Consider the following 8,722-nt stretch of genomic DNA (forward strand, 5'->3'; position numbering starts at 1 on the left):
GATTTTCCAATTACAAGTTTGGTAAGGTCTTTAAATACTTCCTCTTCAGTGCACAGTAACTCTTCAGGACACACAGAAGGGATCAGGTTGCCAAAGTGCTCCATGGAGATGTTAGCCTGTAAGGGAGGGCAATTACAATTGTAACAAGAGTGGAAGAATTTATTAAAAGCTTCAGCTTTGCAAGTTGCTTGGTCTATAGTTGTGCCACTCTCTTCAAGGATAGGAATAGAACAAGTTCTCCCATTTAGGGTTTTCACAGTCTTCCAGAATACTTTTTTATCCTTGGTATTCAATTGGGAGAAAAATTTGTTCTTGCTTTTCCTAATCATTGCCATGCACCACACTATTTCTCTGAACTCTGTAGTTCTCCTTATCCCTATGACAGTTAGACGATTTAGCTCTGTGAAAGTAAGTGTTCCTCCTAGTTATTCCTTTAATAATTTCTCTATTGATCCATGGGGTTTTACTTTTCACCTTGATAGTTCTACATGCAATACTGACACATGGAATACTGATTGTGAGTAGCTGCCTGCATGTATTGTAGAGCTGTGTAGCATAGACCCAGACCACTGTTAGAAGCTGTTCAAAGCTCAGAATTAGGTGTGTACAGAAGTTTATTTTGTAGTATAATTATGTTTGAAATTAGGGGTTATAGAGTAAACACCGATTATCGAACACGTGCTATTTTCGAACGCTTGTTCTCGAGGACAGCGGCTCAAAGCACTAAGCTGATAGAAAACTTTATTCAACTTGAAGTAAGCTTATCAAAATGCCATTCCTGTGAACATGATTAGTAAGCTTATCAAAATGCCATTCCTGTGAACATGATTAGAATTATTTGTTTTAAAATTTTTATTTGTCGTTGCAGTTGTGTGTTTCACATGTCTCCAGACTCTTAGATCACCTTCTTCTGCTGTGCTAACGTATTGAGGAACTGTTGTTGGTAAAATGTTGTCACCAGATATACAACAAGGGTGCTGGTGTCACCAGCAACCGTGTACTGAATATGATCCAGGCAAATTTTCTGGTGATGTCTTAGCTTGAATCTAATAGATTGCATGTACATGGTGTATGCCAAAGTTATTGCTTCGATTATTGATCGTTTGCATGGTCTACATTCTAAAAACTCTCTCCACTTAGCGGGGGGGGGGGGTAGCGGGTGTGAAGGTGATGTGTTCGTGAGTTGAGTTTAAAGCATGCCCTTTTCCCCACTGTAAATCCCTTTTTGAGACAATTAAGTGGATATTTCTGTATGTCTGCCAGATGGTGTGGGATAGCTTCTGTTTCTATCATAAACTATAAACAGTGGTGCCATACATTTCAAAGCTGTAACTCGTAAGGTCCAGTTTGAGCATCTAACCCCAGTCATGGAAGACAAGCTGCTCCCAAAATGTCGATGTGCTGTCTAGTTCTGCCATTCTCGTCACAAACTCTCTAAATTTTGAGTAATCCACATGTTCTTGTCCATCATGCAGGTATCATCTCAGATAAAGTTAGAATGAGCAGTGGATCTGTTGTAGCATCGATTGTCCTTGATTAAGGTCAGGCATGCTATTCTGCTCAGTTTTATTTTCAATGAATGCATTCAACATAGTATGGTAGATAGCTTGCCAAGCCTAGAGGAGAAAGTTGTTCGTTCTCTTGAAATTACCGCATTTTTCTAACGCTGTAAGGGTTTCTCCTCTGAATCCACTGTTTAGGGCGATCTCCTTATAATTAAGTCCAGCATGATAGTATATCTTTGAAGTTTAACATGGTGTGCCAATCTCCTGGAAAAATTAATAGCTTGTTTAAAGAATCTCCATATAGTCTTTTCACGTTCATTAAATGCTCGTAAGTTTTTCCATCACCTGTTAGCAACATGTAGCCACTTTGCTCAGATGTATACATCATAACTGTGTAGTAGCAATTCTGCCACGTACCTCATTGTTTCAGCTGAGTCTGGATGTTCATCTACTAGTTCCATGTAGTAAATATCGGAAGGGTTTATTTCATGTCCGCCAATGGCATACAGTGGTTTAAATTCAGCAAAATTGGTGTCACATGGCATCACTTGCTTAGCAAACATATAATTTATGAATAAATCTTATTTTCTAGTTTTTCTCTCTCCTTGCACTCATCATTGAGATAACTTCAATAATTCATTATATCAGAACTCTGATACATACATAATAAACAGGCTATTTATACAAAAACAATACTAGAACACTAGTACAGAAATGACTAAATAAGAACATGAAACCACTAGAACTAACACAACACAGTATTTACGGAATCACAGGTTTACAGTACAGTATTTACGGAATCACAGTCTTTATATCTTAATGTTAGTTCCATGTCGTAAGGATACCACATTTCCTCCCCTATTAAATGTTAGTGTACCCACCATATCGATCAGGCCTGTTGCAATTTCTTTGCGGATATTGTCGAGCTGTTAATGCACCAGTCGAGGGTGACTCATCAGGTGGGGTCAGAGACGGATCAGTTGACTGATCAGGGGAAACTTCAAAATCTTGCAAATTGTTGTGAGCTGCCGTATCGTCGAAATTGTTTGGATTTGTTATATCGTCTTGTGACGACTCGGTGGTGGAAAGAGAATGAGTTCTATCACGTATGTGGTCGAGATGTCGCCGTAGTATCCTGCCATCACCAATTTCCACTTTGTAAGATACTGGTCCTGTCTGTTGTACAATGCTTCCTGGAAGCTATGTACCATTTGTTCGGAAATCTTTGAGCATTACTTGTTGACCAACAGAGAACGTCCTCGGTTTAGCATGTTTGTCATGTTGCTGTTTCTGTTTCTGTTTCATCTGCTTGTCAGATACCTTTCTCTCTGTGTTTGGTTTGAGGAGATCGAATCGTGTACGTATTTTTCTTTGAAGGAACAGTTCACTCGGTGAGACGTTAGTGGTAGCATGTGGAGTTGAGCGGTATGACAGTAAAAACTGAGCCAATCTTGTTTTCAAACTCAGTCCTTCTCTCTCTCCAGCTTTCATGGCTCTTTTGAATGTTTGTACAAATCGTTCAGCTTGGCCGTTCGTGGAGGGATGGTATGGAGCACTTCGTATGTGTCTTATGCCATTGGCTTGGACAAAATCGCTAAATTCTTGGGATGTGAATTGTGCACCATTGTCGGAAACAATCTGTTCTGGTAGTCCATACCGAGCAAATAGTGCTTGCAGTGCCTCGATTGTGTTTTGAGACGTGGTGAAAGACATCTGAATCACTATGGCCACTTGGAATGGGCGTCTACAACCCCTAGAAACATTTTGTTCAAGAATGGACCAGCGTAGTCAATATGGATCCTTTTCCATGGGCTGTTTGGCCAAACCCAAGGATGGAGTGGTGCTACTGCAGGTTTAGAGGCTTGTTCCTGGCACGATAGGCACGCTTTTGTTTGGTTTTCGATGTCTTTATCGAGTCCATTCCAGCACACGTAACTGCGGGCAATAGCCTTCATTCAGGACATTCCATTGGAGAGCACGAAGGGTCTTTATATACATGCAGGTTCTGTGGAATGATTGTGCGAATTCCCCACATCAAGCAACCACTTTCAATGCCAATTTCAAGACGGCGGTTGAAATATGGTTGTAGATCCGGTGTCACTTTCTGTGGCCATCCTGATTTGACATACTTTAACACCTTGCTTTAGGTTGGGTCACGTCGGGTAGCCGTCTGCACCTGCTGAGATGTTACAGGAAGAGCTTCGATTTGAGCCACATTGAAAGTGTGAATAGCATTAATGTCAGCCGTTTCGTACGAATCTTGTACTGGCAAGGTGATAATGCATCAGCATTGCTGTGTGCTTGAGTGGGCTTGAATTGGATATTGTAGTCATAACCTGAGAGAAAAATTGCCCAACGTTGGAGACGAGCAGCTGCTAGGGACGGTATTCCTTTCTTTGGGCCAAATATAGCTGTCAGAGGTTTGTGATCAGTGATTAACGTGAATTTTCTGCCATACAAATACTGGTGAAACTTCTTGGTACCAAATACCAATGCCAGTGCTTCTTTCTCAAGTTGAGCATAGTTTTGTTCGCTTGTCGTTAGCGTGCGTGAAGCAAAACAGATTGGTCTCTGTAATGACTTTGCTAGTTAGTTATTCACTTAGTCATTTCCTGTTCTTAATGTTTCCTGTGTTGTAATGTTTACTGTTTAATTGTACATGCGCATGAGTTCTTATTACTAGTTAACACTTCTTTTGTATATTGCTTTGTGCTCTAGCCCGGCGGCCTGCTCCTAGCGGCGCCCTTTGTGTATGGGAGCCTCTGCTCCACTGTCTTTGTTGTCTTAGTATTTACCGTCTATGTTTTGTGCATACAGTTAGTTGATCCATGGTTGAATGTTTTAAATCTTATCTTGAACTGCCGCACGCTGCTCGGTGCACGAACTCAACAGTCTCTCAGCCCCGTCGGTAGTACATGAGAAATAACGGCTCCAATGCCGTAGGCTGACGCGTCCGTTTGCTTCTGTAAAAGCTTTCCTGACATTCCTGTGTCCATTCCCACTTATGACTCGCTTGCAGAAGTTGGTTGATTGGGTAAAGGATGCTAGAGAGATTCTTGATGAACTTTCTGTAGTAGTTCAGCAACCCGAGGAAGGAGCGAAGTTCTTGAACATTCTTTGGTTCTGGAGCCTGTGCGATAACATCAACTTTACTTGGAAGAGCTTGGATTCCCTCTTTGCTGATCTGATGACCAAGATATTCTACCGACTTGGCCAAAAAGATACATTTCTCCTTCTTCAATCGCAACCCGTGTTCACGGGTTGCGATATTCCAAAGACTGATGGACACCATCCTACACTTTTTTTAAAGTTTTAGGACTTGCTCCAGATTGTGTAGGTGCATGGTCTTCTTCATCCACTCCTGTTATCAACAGATCGTCTAAGTAGCAGATAACGTGAGGCACTCCACGTAGGATGGTGTCCATCAGTCTTTGGAATATTGCTGGGGCTGACGCCACGCCAAAAGGAAGTCGGTTGAACTGGTATAACCCTTGATGGGTGTTGATAGTCATGTATTTGGTAGAGTCCTTATCGAGTTCGACCTATAGATACGCTTGTGACAAATCAAGCTTAGTGAAAAGGGAGCCATTTGCTATTGTTGCGAATAGATCTTCGGGTTTAGGCAAGGGGTACTGATCAACTTCAAGGTCTTGGTTGATAGTCACTTTATAGTCGCCGCAGAGTCGAACACGTCCGTCTTTCTTGGAACTGCGACCAACGGTGCTGCCCAGTCACTGCTAGGTATTTTCTGGATGATACCTTGTTGCTCCATGCGGTCCAATTCATCTCCAATAGCCTCTTTGGTTGCATAAGGAACAGGACGTGGTTTGAGAGTAGCATCTGGCCGTACTCTGAGAGTGGCTTTGTGTGCATGAGGTCACAGTACCTAACTCGTCCTTGAACAATGAATCGTATTCGTGTAACAAATTCTTTAGTGTACCTGCAGGGGGAGATTTGACAGTTGCAATACATTTCCAGTCCAACTGGAGGTACTTCAGCCAATTGCGTCCAAAAAGACTTGGTCCACTTCCAGCAACCACCACCAGCACCAGCCGAGCCACCTGTTCTCCATAATTAACACACACATTAATCTGACCCGTTACCATCATAGCCTCATCTGTATAAAATTATGTCTTTAGCAAAATATTGGACTTACGCAGCTTGAATTTAGAGAAACTTGGCCTTTCTGGTGGCCTCAGAGATAATAGATATTGCAGCTCCGGTATCGATTTCCATCTTGAGTGGAGTATCCTCGATCTTGACTGTAACTGTGATCGGCTGTGTAGAAGGCTCGGTCAATCGGTATAGGTGGTAAGTGTCAGCTTCAAGCAAGTCACATAGAAGACTGTAGGTCGTTGCACCAATGGAGCTGAGGAGAATAGGTACTTGCTTATCATCAGGGACTGTATTCGCCATGAAGTAGAGGTCTACCTGATCCAGGTAGGTCTTGATAGACTCTTGGTCTGGTCTGTAATTGTTGAGAGTTCCATAGTGTGTGGCTGCCATTGCTGTAGGCTACTTGATCCACAATCCTCGTCGCCAGTGAGATAACTTCAATAATTCCTTAAATCAGAACTCTGATACATACAAAATACACAGGCTATTTATACAAAACAATACTAGAAAGAACCTTCTAGAACACTAGTACAGAAATGACTAAATAAGAACATGAAACCACTAGAACTAACACAACACAGTATTTACGGAATCACAGGTTTACAGTACAGTATTTACGGAATCACAGTCTTTATCTTAATGTTAGTTCCATGTGGTAAGGATACCACAATCATTACCTTCAATGAAATCTTTGATAGTTAACTGGTGATCTATGTGTACACTTGCAGGTTGATGTAAAATGGGATCTCTCACACTGTCACATAATTGTTGTTGCAAATTTCTTGGGACTAGAGTCCTCGGAAGTTTCGGTCCTACTTTCCCATGTTTGTGAGGAGAACTTGCAGGAGAATTAGAGATAAATCGTTTTTTTGTGGCTACACTTTGGGACCATGTGGGAGCATCAGTGGATACTGCATGTGAGTGAATTTCATTAGTGCATGGTTTTGTCTTTTGTGCATTCTCCAAATGAGCAACTACTTGCTTGTTCAGTGTTAGTTATGCTCTCAATTTTGTTCTGTGAGCCAGATTGAACCAGTTGAATAGTACTAGTAGTGCCATGATATGATTGACTCTGGTCACCACAGTACACTGCAGCATGACTCTGTAGCATATCAATGTTATCGACGCTATAGCTACAGTGAATACATCAGGCTCTATAGGTCATCCCACACTGTTTTCTGTCGCTGAGACATGGATACGCCCTTGGCTACACGTGTTACAAAGCCATTATAACTGTCTGTAGAGGTAACAATTCCTAGCCTATTCAGGATTTTCATGAGTACGTGTGACCCCCCACACATCTCAACTGTGTCTGATAGTAGACTAGCATGTGAAAATTCAGGATTTTCATGAGTACGCGTGACCCCCCACACATCTCAACTGTGTCTGATAGTAGACTAGCATGTGAAAATTCAGGATTTTCAGGAGTACGCATGACCCCCCCACACATCTCAACTGTGTCTGATAGTAGCATGTGACAATTCAGGATTTTCTTGAGTACGCGTGAGTACCCCCACACATCTCAACTGTGTCTGATAATAGCAAGTGTAGTGGTGTAGGTACTCTCATGTTCGTGCAAAACAGTATACCACTAAGTATGTTAAACCGTCTCACATCTTTAGTGTTAAATTTTCATCTAAATGGCTCCTAAAATGGTTTCTGGTTTACTTTCCTAATCACCTAGATTTCAAGTACGTGCATAGGCAATAATTATGGTACAGTTTTATATGCAAAAAACGGGGATTTGCTAACAAGCCTATCCTGGGAATTAGGAAGGGCTCAAAGCACCACTGATACAGATGTCATGTATGAGACAATTAGTGACATGCCCAGTGACGATGCTATAATTATTAAGAAGAGCCGGGAATAATTTAGTTCACACAGAAAGTGACCGGTACAGTCAGCTCGATGCTGCTTCTCTAAGTTCAACAATAAAGCACCTCAATATAAACAAGGAAATAGGAATCTCGGATGAACGCTTGTGGAAATTCATTAAGTCTATCACAAGGACAATGAAAGAAGGAGGCAGTGGTAAAGAAAAACTTTCTAACACCTTCTTCTGTGTCTACGATGCATTCCCCAGGTGAGTTGTCCATGTACATGCTCACAACATATAGACAAAGTCGGTAATATTATTATACGGCTTGGTTTTCAACTATTGTTTTGGCTAGGTGCAACGCTACATGCAGTATGCATTTAGTCAGCTTGTCTGTATTGGGATCAGATTGTGTATGTTAATTCCCAAATTGAGATTAAAATTTCGAGTTGGCCTTTGCTTCCGTTCTGGATCACAGTTAGAATTGCAAATTGCTAACTGCCTTCTGTAGCAAGCTAAACAAATGACATCGTTATCAATATTAAATACTCTCCTCTCCACACAGGACAGAGTTGACTATGTGTACGTCTGGACAGTGTCTGTTAAAGTTTTTGAAAGACTTGGGTTGAATCCCACAGCACGCACAGGTACGTTGTTGTAACTTAAATGCTTTGTACACATAATGATAGTGGTCATTGCACAGTAGTAATGGCTCTAACATATTACTGCTAACATTTAGAAAACCTTCGAGCTCACTGACTGGCAAATGATGGTGAGATTAATCTGTCGCTGGGCGATGTCGGGCATTCAGGATACACACACTTATGCATGTGTATAAATAACATTACTAATTATTGTCTTCCATTTTGGAATATAATTAGCTGGGTAGGTTCGTTGAGCTTCTCTATAGTGGGCTATGCATATACAGCTGGTTGGTTCAGGCTCATTCTCACAATTCTTTATTAAAAAATCTCTCTTTCGGACCCCATGTTTGATTAGTATTAATTTTCTTACCACACAGAATATAAGTACACGGCCGATCAGGGTGATACTTCGAATTGATTGATGATGAGGACATCTGTTAGAAGCAATACACAAACGTGGTTTATTATACCACTATCTTGCAATTATTATGGATTTTTTTCAACGATATATTTCTCAACACTCAATTATGAATCGACACAAAAAATAACTATAATACATGTTCCTCAATCATATAGGATATATAGCACGTACTGAATGTGTTCAAATACCTTTGCTCAGTTGGTCAAGGCATGTAAATTAA

The 8,722-nt window shown here is 41.1% G+C and overlaps 1 long non-coding RNA gene across 2 annotated transcripts; it reads left to right on the forward strand.

Moving 5' to 3' along the window:
• Positions 1-6,383: 6,383 nt before the first annotated feature.
• Positions 6,384-8,689, forward strand: LOC135344887 (uncharacterized). 2 transcript variants are annotated; one of them, XR_010397572.1, is made up of 4 exons: positions 6,384-6,538; positions 7,506-7,704; positions 8,003-8,084; positions 8,459-8,689. It is a non-coding gene; the product is annotated as an uncharacterized LOC135344887 (long non-coding RNA). The 2 variants fall into 2 exon arrangements; XR_010397566.1 differs by having other exon boundaries at positions 6,384-7,704.
• Positions 8,690-8,722: the final 33 nt, after the last annotated feature.

This window comes from Halichondria panicea, chromosome 1 (genome assembly GCF_963675165.1).
Source record: "Halichondria panicea chromosome 1, odHalPani1.1, whole genome shotgun sequence".
In the NCBI taxonomy this organism is placed as follows: Eukaryota; Metazoa; Porifera; class Demospongiae; order Suberitida; family Halichondriidae; genus Halichondria; species Halichondria panicea.